Source organism: Salvia hispanica, chromosome 5 (genome assembly GCF_029641045.1).
Source record: "Salvia hispanica isolate PSC_SH4W2 chromosome 5, Shi_PSC_v1, whole genome shotgun sequence".
Taxonomy (NCBI): domain Eukaryota; kingdom Viridiplantae; phylum Streptophyta; class Magnoliopsida; order Lamiales; family Lamiaceae; genus Salvia; species Salvia hispanica.
In genome coordinates this window covers 11,199,116-11,210,914 of record NC_142696.1, presented here as the reverse complement: position 1 = coordinate 11,210,914, position 11,799 = coordinate 11,199,116, and positions in this window count along the sequence as shown.

Genomic DNA, 11,799 nt, shown 5'->3' with positions numbered 1-11,799 from the left:
ATAGCCTTCTCCACATAGGACTGAACCTGTTTGATCTATATATCACCAAGGGAAAAGAGAATGAGCAATACTTCTGGAACAAATACTGAGCCCACAAGGAATTCTGCTCTCTAAACCGCCACCACAACTTGAGGCTAAAAGCCTCTATCGAGTCAGCCAAGCTTCTAATCCCCGATCCTCCCTCATCAGTAGGAAGACACACTCTCTGCCATTTAATCCAATAAGTCTTCTTCATAGAATAGCAAGACCCCCACAAGAAGCGAGCCATCACTTGCTCTATCTGCTTCACCGCCCCCTTTGTAGGGTCCAGCACCTGAAAAATATGTATTGGGAGAGCCCCAAGGACACTCCTTATCAGAGTGAGACGACCCTCAAACGACAAGTGCCTATGGCTCCAACTATGAATTCTAGCTGAAATTTTATCCCGAATAAACATAAACAAACTTGTCTTTTTCGGTCCCCGAAAGATTGGGACTCCAAGATAAAGAAACGGGAGACACCCCTGTTGAAAACCACTCACCTCTTTTACTTCACTTGCCCAGGCAAGGTGTTTCTTATCAAGATAAAATCAGCTTTTTCCCACATTTACTTTCTGCCCCGAGACCTCCATGTAGTGGAGTAAACAATCTTTTATCTCCAAAATAGTTGAGCTTTGTGCCTGCGAGAAAATAATAATATCATCTGCATATGCCAAGTGAGAAATCCCCATAGTATACCTTGTCGTGCGATACAATATCTCCTTACGCCCCAAAATGAGGCGGTCAAGCAGCCTCGACAAATAATCAGCTGCCAAGACAAAAAGTGAAGGAGAAATGGGGTCCCCTTGCCTAAGGCCTCGTGTGGATTTGAAAAATCCAGCCACACTCCCGTTAATAAGAACCGAAAACCAGCAAGGAGAAATGCAGTTTTCAATAAATCTTACCCATCGGTCCGAAAAGCCCATCATTTTTACGATTTTAAGCAAAAATGGCCATTGAACTCTATCATACGCCTTCTCCATGTCAAGCTTTAAAACCATGTTTGGGGACACTACTCCTTTCCAGATTTCATGGAACAATTCTTTGGCCAGAAGTACATTATCACTTAACAACCGCCCTTGAATGAATCCACTCTGTTTAGGAGCAACGATCAAGGGAAGGATGGGAGCCAGCCTTGCGGTAAGCAGCTTGGAGATAATCTTGTTCATCACATTGCACAAGATAATTGGTCTAAACTCAGACCACTTTGACAGATTTTCCTTTTTTGGAACCAGGACAATCAAAGTTGTTGCAATACCTCTTGGGATTGGGAAACCCGCAAAGAAATCCATAACAGCGGCAACCACATCAGGGATGTGCGTTCACAGTTATGGTTATACAAATTACAAACTACAATACCCTAGTACAATTACTACTTTGATAGGATGAGTCGCCTAGCTTATGCTCATGCGATACAAACGTTGATTACAAGATTAGGGTTGTCAATCCTAACACGTAACTTCAAAAAGCTCCTAAGACCCTTGAAAAGTCCTCACTCTCAATTAACAATGTCGTTTTAAGGGAAGCTAATTGTAGCGTCTACTAAGTGGACCTAACTCGCTAGAACTCTCTCACAGTTATGAAGCAAGTTATATTAAATCATGCACGATTGTGTCACTCAATCATGAAGCATCAAGATTAACTTAGGGAAGAAACAAAGTAAAAACAAAACGGATATTAAATAGAAAAAAGAATTGTATAACCAAAGTCGTTACTAACACATCCCTAGAATCCTATGAGTTTAGTTACACATAATGGAATAAGCTAAACACATAGATTGAAGGGAAACCAATTTGAACATAAAACTAAAGCAAATAAAACCCGTAGGTTGAATCCTTGTTGTTCTTGATGTTCTTTAAATCCTTCTCCAATAATTGAAGTACTCTAGCTTCTGATCTCTATGAATTATTTTGCAAGTAGAAGCTCTCTAATTTGATGAAGTTTGAGGTCTTATTTATAGGGGAAAGCCAATCCTCATTGTAGAGGGAAAAGATCTTCAAAGTATGGTAGATCTTGGGGCAGATCTAGGGCAATTCGGATTCGACGCCTTTCTCCGGCGGGCCGCCGCACCTTGGCCGGCGGTCGCCGCGTTGGAGTCCAGAGTCTCTGTTCCTTCGGCGGCGGACCGCCGCACGACTTCCGGCGGTCGCCGGTTGAGACTCTCTTCCAAGTGTAATTTTCCGAGACGGACCGCTGCACTGTTCTGACTGCCAGGCGCCGGCGGTCACCGTACAACTTCGCGGCGGTCATCGGTCGCCGTCTGACTCCAAATTTCCAGACTTTGCGTTATGGCTCCCTTAATCGGCTCAATTATGCACATTTCTCACAATACACGTCAAAATACCAAAATAGATAAAAATATGCAAGTAATGGACATGTAATGTGATTTTGACATAAAAAACGGACCAAATAATGGCCTTAAAATATTGCAAAATCCGAGCGTATCAAAGAGCCAAATCAAAACTCTCCAAGTACGAAGACACCATCCGGAGGGTTATTGACATCCACCTAACCCTTGTTGCTTAGTTGTGCGACGTGTAAGGTGAGCTTTCATATAAATATGTGGTGTGTGGTTCATGATGAGAATGATATGTATCAAGTTTGCATAATCTAGTAGATTGTGGCTTATTGTTTATGGTTATTAATAAGAAATGTGTGTTATGTCATGTGAATGAGCAACAGATCTCCTTAGATGACATTATGAAGAAATCAAAACTAACAAATCTGTAAGTATCAATATCAAAAGTTCATCCTAATTGATAACAAGAACTTACAGTATCAATATCAAAAGTTCCTCCTAATTGATAACAAGAACTGTAATTCAATTTAGATTGGTATAGCTGACAAAACACGTAAAAATGTTTCACCACCAAAATCAGACAAAGGGTCATAAATAACAATACCAAAAGCTCAAAATACTAATGCAATAAAATCGCAAATAAAGTGTTAATCTCTGTTTCAAAAAGTCAAAAAATATGGGAGAGAGTAAGCAAGGAAGAGAACATGTTAAAATTCAAAACAATTATATTTGTAGCCTATCAAATGTGTACGTACTTTTCCGGTGCACGCGACACATAGGTAAGGCGAGACCCTTCTGGGAGATACATGAAAGGTTCAACCCGCTCAACCTTGTTAAAGATGATCACGGTGACGCCAATTCGATGCACAAGAGTAAGCTCTGGCATGGCACATAATACGTCAAAAACTTCCTTACGTGCTTTGCTGGCGTCAAACTCGAAGCCAATGCGTTTGGTCAACTTGCCAAGCCTCTCATTGGTGTCATCTTGCATCTGTCCAAGTATTTGAATCAAACATATGTTGTCCGTGGCTGCCTTTCTTTTTTTCCTACTTGCATTGATTTGCATTGATCCTTGTAAACTTTGTACGGTGCTCTCATCCGGGGTAGCTGCTGGCTCTTGTTCAAGTTATGGATTGGCAGACGATAACTCTTCAGCTCCAAACGGTAATTCGAGTCCCTCATCATGTAGTTGAGATTGAGTTTGCCTAGCAAAACCATCATGAGCATCGTGCGTGTCTTTAGTGACACTCCCAAAAACCAACTTCAATCGTCCAAAAAAGGCCATGACCTGAATCGCATACTGCTGGCGTTTGGTTTGCGCTGGACAGCCACAAAAGAAAACTACAAAGTTAATTAACATTCTTGAAAATGGAAAAACATATTTAGCAAATCATTCAATCACATATATGAATGAAACTCAGAAAGAAAAAAATAATAATAAATAATAAAAAACATACGAAAGGTCAAACCTTGAAATTCTGACTCCACTAATCGTCGTCACAATCTATTTTGTAATCCTGGTTCACATTGAAGCCCAATCCACTTCCTCCATGTATTAACCAAGATTTTGATATACGGATTTATGAAAATTTGAGTTATATAAAAGAACCGGTCAATATAGTGGACCGCCAAATGAAACAATTGCGAAGGAAAGATGAGAAAGAACTATCCACATCTATTTACGGGTTAGCAATTTCTTTGAGTATCTTTACTTAGAGGGGGGAAGAATTGTGATATCCCTGACCCAAAACATGCATCATTTTGTATAATTCTATATCTGTATTACTATTTTGGGACAAGTTTATTTTATATTAAGCTTAGTAGGACAAATTATATAAATATGTTACGCAAAATATAGTATGTATAGATATTACATGTTAGTTTTGGCTAATGAATCACATAGAGTACGTACGCAATCCTCTAATTTCATAGAGTTAATGTGCTTGGTATATAAATATATATAAATATTTCCGTATGTGTAAATGTATAATTGTGTGGATGTAGTTCACTAGAAAATGTATGAATACAGGTAGAATGCATAGAAATATAAAACTAGTGATATACTTTGACAAATGTAAAAGAAAATAAAAGAGGAATTTCATAATGGTGACATGTGGTTACAAACGTGTCTCATAGTTGCCTCCCTAAGTGATTAGTGTATTTCATAAGAAAGTGTGAGATATTAAATATTTTATTATTAAGTTTGTTAGATGGTGAATCAATTTAAATTAGTAGAGTTTCTTCGTAAAAAGAAAAAGGAGGCAGCAGGGAGAAAAGAAAACGAGGGATAAAATATTTTCTCAAGGATCAAGGGCTATAGATATAGAAATATGAACAAGAGCTCTACCAGATTATCTATCTTAGCCAGGTGTGTATAAATCACACTTTTAATTTTACATATTTTATGTGATTGATTGATCTGTGTTAAATTGGAGTGAATATTTGAATTATATGATAGGAGACTAAATGGTTATGTGTTATTTGATATTGATGGTGAAATGTGATGTGGATATGTGATTTGTGCAATGGATATGTTTATCTATAGTATTGGAATTAATTGATGGAATGTATGGTTATGTAATTGGTGCAATGGATATGTTTGATGTATCATATTGGAATCATTTGAATCATGGGATTAAAGAGGATATGTGACAGTCTTGCTCTGGATCTGATATACAATGACAAAAGACCTACGGGTCATATACAATGATAATAGACCTACGGGTCAATACAAAGAGCGGAAGCCTCTCCTGTTGCGAGAAGGCCAGGAAAAACCCTTGGAATTGCGGACTGAACACCAAACCCGGCTCAAGGAAAATAGCCTTTCTTTTCCGTTCGATCCCGAAATTCAAAAATGCCCCCGTCTAAGGTCTCAAACATGGCACACAAAAAAGCACAATCTCCTCAAGAAGCTCGTAACTCCTGTCTTTTTTCTTTCCTGATTGGCAGCCCTTTTCGTGAATATCAGGGAAAGCAGAGTCGGGCTTCCTCTCTTTAGAGTTGAGTACTCAAGCAAGACAGAAAGAGAGGATTTTTCTTTTCTTTCAAGCAATTTCCCGAGAGTTTCTCGTTTCCTTTCGATCTAATAAAATAAAGGGGAGTAAATGATGAAGACTAAAAAAACGATTTAAGGTGGCATTGTCCACGGAGAACCCACCGCTGCAACTCGCCTGCATGAAGCCGGAATCGCTAGTAATCAGCTACGGTATCGGAATAAAGAAAGAGAGAACGCAAGAACAGATTTACAGTCTGTCGCTTTTGACCACTCGGCCACTGCTAGCAGATGGCGGCAAGGCTATGAAATTGGTTCAGTTAGATTTGACTATTAAAGGGCGCGTTAGCAACAAGCAAGGGGGGCAAACAATTCTTTTCAAGATTCTTTTTCTTTCGCGGTAACAACAATGAATAAGGTTATAGCAGTGCTACCCCGATTGCATTAAACCTTGATAATAAGTCACTAGCCAATCAATTCATTCAATCGACGAACTGGTCGGGATGATAACCAGAGATTTTTCTGTTCTTGAAGCTCAATCCTTTAAGAAGAATAGGCAGTGATGCCAGTTCGCCATTTTTAAAAAGACGGAGACTCGGAAAGCAGCCTGCCTTAGTGATTGAGCTTCAAGAACAGTCTGATTCGGGGAACGAAGCCCCACGGTTCGCTTGCTTCAGTCATGTCATCAGGAGGTTTTCTTCCTGCTGAAGTGAATCAATGCAGGTATTCGCCCCGTTCTGTAACTTCCCTTCTTTCGTCCGTCCACGAGGCTGTAAAAAGAGAGAGAGGGGCGGCTATCTAGCGGGAGTCGTCCGAGAATCAACAAACTCGACCCCGACCGGACAGCCGGTCCATGGCCCCCTGGACAGACTCGACAGAAAGCTAGCCTTCTACGCTTGGAGGAACAGGGATGCGAAAGCACCAACGGTAGTCTCTGGTTAACAAATGATGCCAGATCCAATATGATTGATAGCGCACGCCTACCCACGACTTTCAAGTAAACGAAGCGAGATGGGGTCATTGAGCGAGGGACCTTCGTGGAAAGGTCAAATCAAAGAGGGGCCTTCGTGGAAAGGTCAAAATATGCAAAGAGTGGTATCAGAGCGGGGATAGAATCCCGCTGGGACAGAGCATTCATGTATATCATATGACAAATTTTGATTATAAGTTTCATTTGCATTTGTATTGTCATGAACATATGTCACTGAGGAGAGAAGGGTTAGCCGCCCTGCATCATCAATTGATTGTAGAAACATCTCATATACACACTGCATCATATTGGGATTTTTGGTACATGGACCAATGATGAGGTAAAGAGGTAGAAAATTTAAAGAGCTCGGAAAAGTAGAAGTTGTTGATTTTATGGGACTAATCAATCTGAGGCTGGGATATAGTCAAAAGTGATAGAACCGGTGTTCAATCAGATGAGTTGTATGTCAGAAGAAGGTTTTGATTATAGGGTATCTCTTCTTTGAAGCAATACTTACTATTGGTGAGAAACAGTCACACAATCTATGATACAACCTCTGGTATTCAGTTCAGACGATTTTTCTAGAGAACTCAATGCTAAAAATATGCAAAGAAGTATATTGTGATAAGAAGCAGAGAAGGTTTTGTCTTTAATCAAGGAACCATGTTTATTGATTATGAGCTGACATTATTTCAATATACACGGTTTTCTAGAGAAGGTGTTGCGAGTTAATTCAGTTGAGCTGCCAGCGGATATTGATTCTCTTATTCATACACAAGTTTTTGATATTATTATGGGTATATATTGGTTTTCACTTCATCGAACCAAGGTAGCTTGTCAAGAAAAAGAAATGGTAATACAGTCATCGAGACGGGATGGAGTGATATTTTACATTAATCAATATATTGTTCCAGGTTTTCTTATATTATCTAGTTCGGCTTTTTGATTTATTGGAAGTGCAGATTTATTTGGATTTTCACCTTATCAGGAGACATATTTCTCTATTGAGCACTGCATTTATTTTTATTTCTACTTATCAGCTGTCTTCATTAGAGTTTCAAGAGTTTAAGAATCAGTTACAAGAGTTGTCTGGTAGGAGATTTATATTACCCAGTGTTTCATCTTGGAGTGCACCAATATCATATTTGAAGAAGAAAGACTGCACATTGTGACTTTATATACACTATTGAATGTCGAATCAAGTGACAGTGAAGAATAAATATTCATTACCGAGAATCGAAGACTTGTTTGATCAGTTTGAAGAGACAACATTTCGAACTCAATACAGTCATTATGAGTATAGCTTATGCCTTTCGAATCAACAAATGCACCTACAATTTTTATGCCACTGATGAACAGAGTCTCTCAACCATTACTGGAACGGTTAGTAGTTCATTTTATTGACAACTTGCTTGTATATTCATGAATTACAGATGCGCATGTTAATCACTTACAGTCAGTATTTCAAGTCCTGCGAGATGAACAACTCTATGCTAAGTTGAGTAAATGTGAGGTTTTGCTAGAACATGTGGTATTGTTGGGACACGTGGTGTCAGGTCGTGGAATAGAAGTGGATTTACAAAAGATTGAACTGGTTTTCAACTGGAAATATTTCTTGATTATTATTCAATTGATAATGAAGCTAGTACGACAGAATTCTTCTTTTATATGGAGTGAAGCATACCAAAAGAGTTTTAATTAGTGGAAGCATCGGTTGAATATGTCACCTATTTTGGTTATCTCCGCGGGTACAAGATATTATGATATTTATAGTGATGCGCTGAAACATGGATTTGGTTATCTTTTGACTTAATGGAAAGTTTATTGCTTATGCGTCATAACAATTGCAAGTACATGGAGTTTCTTATTCTGTTCAAAATATGTTATTAACGACATTATTTTGCTTTGAAGATTTGGCATCATTATCTGCAGGAATGCTTATATGGTATTCTAGCATCTTATATATTGACAGATATCTGCGATTTACTATCTCAGTCTTGATAAAGTCTTTTTGTGAGTTTCACCTCAGAAAGGAGTCATGCGATTCGAGCAAAAAGGTAAGTTGAGTCCTCGTTATATTGGGCCATATGATAATGTCGAAAAATTTTGACCATTGGCATACAGGTTGGCACTACCTCAGGAATTAGCACAGATTCATAATGTTTTCCACGTTAGTATGCTTCGTCGTTATCGATCTGATCCTTCACATGTTCTGAAAGATTCTGATATACGGATTTATGAAAATTTGAGTTATATAAAAGAACCGGTCAATATAGTGGACCGCCAAATGAAACAATTGCGAAGGAAAGATGAGAAAGAACTATCCACATCTATTTACGGGTTAGCAATTTCTTTGAGTATATTTACTTAGACAGAACTGAATTTTGCGGACAAAATTCTTAAAGGGGGGAAGAATTGTGATATCCCTGACCCAAAACATGCATCATTTTGTATAATTCTATATTTGTATTACTATTTTGGGACAAGTTTATTTTATATTAAGCTTAGTACTACAAATTATATAAATATGTTACACAAAATATAGTATGTATAGATATTACATGTTAGTTTTGGCTAATGAATCACATAGAGTATGTACGCAATCCTCTAATTGTTGGGGTTTGTATACTAAAAGATGCTTCGAGCGTACATGCCTTTGTACAGTCAGCTTGTGCATGTATACTAGAAACGCCACGTCTACTTGTTTACCTATTTATGAGAATAAATAATATAATATAATGGTTTATTATTGAAATATGATAAACAAGTCTAAGGCTTTTTACTAAGAAGGTCAAGTAGGGAAATTCGATGAATCTCCTCATGAGTTTTCCAGTAGGGGACTTGGCCAGATCTAGTAAGAAGAAAAACGTATTCACAACCTAGATAGGCTTTGGCTACCTATTGGTACGGTTGCTGTGTTTGTGATAATTCTCTCTTACCTAAGAAGAGATTAGTAACACCGGTGTGGTAAAGCACTGAAAGGATCTAATCCGAAATGTATTCTTCATTGCTATCCACTGAAAGAATATATTTCAGAAAGTTTAGTATTTTCTAGTCTATGATATTAATATCAATATTGTTTATTCAATCAAACGCCACTTTGACTTATCAATATGTGAGAGTTTGTACGTAACTCAAGTTCATGATATCTTGGGTGGTAGTAATTGAATAACATGAAGGTATTGGAATATTATTTCATAGAATTCGCGTGCCCAGTGTGGTATGATTAAATCCCTAAAAGGGTGATCCCCAATGAGGTGTTTGAAAGAGGAATTTATTATTCAGAAATCTGCGCAGTTGGAATGTATTCCACGAATAATAAATAAAGTTTCAAACTAGAAAAACTCTTTGGAGAATTAATTTAATTCTAGTCACCTAGCAGACAAAAGAATTAAATTGATGGATCAAGATAATCTTAAATGCGGGTAATATTATAAAATAAAATAGATCCAAGTTATTTGTAATTTGGTGATTTAAGTGGGAGTGCAATATTATTCTTTAGTGGAACAAAATAATATTCCATTGATAATATATTAAATCATGGGTCATTTGATTTAATTAGTAATTTATCTAATGGGTGAGCCCAACACTTAAGTCATTCCATGGATCTCCATCCTAGCCCAACAAGTCCATGCTTATAAATAGTGTAGAGATGGGAAACCCTAGTAAGCACTCCACACATCACAAACCCTAACCCTAGCCGCCATAACCGACGCTCTCTCTCTCCCCTCTTGCCTCGGTTTTCGTGCGTTTGCACGAGGGAGATTAGGGTTTTGGTTTTTGTTCTTGTTCTATCCTAATTCATAGGATTAGATCAAGACAATTTCGTGTTTGTGTTGGTTTTCCCTAGATCTTATATCACTTTTATTTGGTTCTTCGAGATCCGCCCACACGGATGGAGAATCAAGGACAAGGGAATAGGTTGGAAGATTCGTGGTCGATAAACCAAGGATCTCCGGGTGGTGCAGCTAGCAACGTCAATCCAATGATGGATTATGAGGTAACAATCGAATCTACATCGAATATGCATGATTATGTGTTTATTTGATGTTATATCTATAGATATATGTTTATTGCATGAAATTGGAGTCGAATGCATAATCACCTAAATAGATCCGGTCAAGGACCTGTTTGGTTTCCGTGTCTTCCACTGCGGTAGTCCCAACAACTGGTATCAGAGCCAATTTTTAGGCTCTGATTATGTATTTGATTAATTGAATTTTTCGAAAATAATGCAATATGTGTTGGATCTATGTTTTTCTTGATTTTATTTTTGGATCTATGATATGATGTTCTAGATCGATGAAAGAATATTATGAATCTTAAATTTTATTCAAGTTTTTCACAAAAATATTCTAGATCTATGATGAACATCATTAGATCTATATATTCTAAGTAATATGTACTAGATTATATGTTTGTTGATACATATATGTATGTGTTTAAGTGAATATATGTTTTTGAATCAAGAAATAAAGTGGTCCATGATTGAATACTTGGATCGATGAAAGAATATTATGAATCTCGAATTTTATTTGAGTTTTTCACAAGAATATTCTAGATCTAAGCAAGTATTCATAGATCTATAGTTTTATGTTCTTAATATGCAAGAATAATTTAAATTGCTAAAATGCTAGATGTTTAAATATGCATATTTGATATGAACATAAAAGATTGTTACAAATTAAGAAACGATTAATTAAGATTTAAGATCGCGGTCACGCGAAGCGACCGCGATGAATCAAGTTAATTAAAATCGAAAAAAAAATAAATTTAAACTAGGGTTTCGAAAAACCCTAGCTTCACGCCGACCGGGAATCGCGACGGAGAAGGAGCTCGGGGCGGCGGCCGGCGATGGTCGTCGACCAGAGGGAGCTCCAGTCCAGTGGGAGAGGCGGCGGACGGCGAGCGGGCGGCGGAGCTGTCGGAGGCGTGTCGGATCGATCTCGATCCGACAGCGTGGGCCTCCGGTGGCTGCTGCAGCGGCTGACCGACGACGACCGGTGTAGGCGATGGCTCGGCGAGGCGGCGGCGATGGAGGCGCGTTGGGTCTGCCCCAGCAGATCCGGCGACGTGGGCTTCCTACGTCGCTGCAGTGGCTGATCGACGCTTGCAGCGGCCGAACTCGGCGTTTCGAGACGGTGGCGGCGGTGGCGTGCGGTGGCTCCAGGTGGCGGTCGACGGTGGAGCAGTGCCCGACGTGCAGAGGCGGCGGCGGGGGTCTGACGCGGCAGCAGTTGCTGCTGCGAGGCCCGGTGGCGGCCCAAACCCTAATTAGGGTTTTGGTTGCGTCGTCTCATTCTTTGTTTTTCGTGTTTTCATTTCGTTTCTTAACACGCAAGCTATTTATAATTGTGGTTTAAAATCCTAAACCTAGAATAATTAAAATATCTTGTGGGAATTAGAATGATTTTGCAATTAAGTCAAGATTCTAATTTAAAGAGAATAATTGTCTTTTTTAATATTGTCAATTGAATAATTAGTCAAATAATTGATTTAATTTGTTAATTAGTTGATTTTG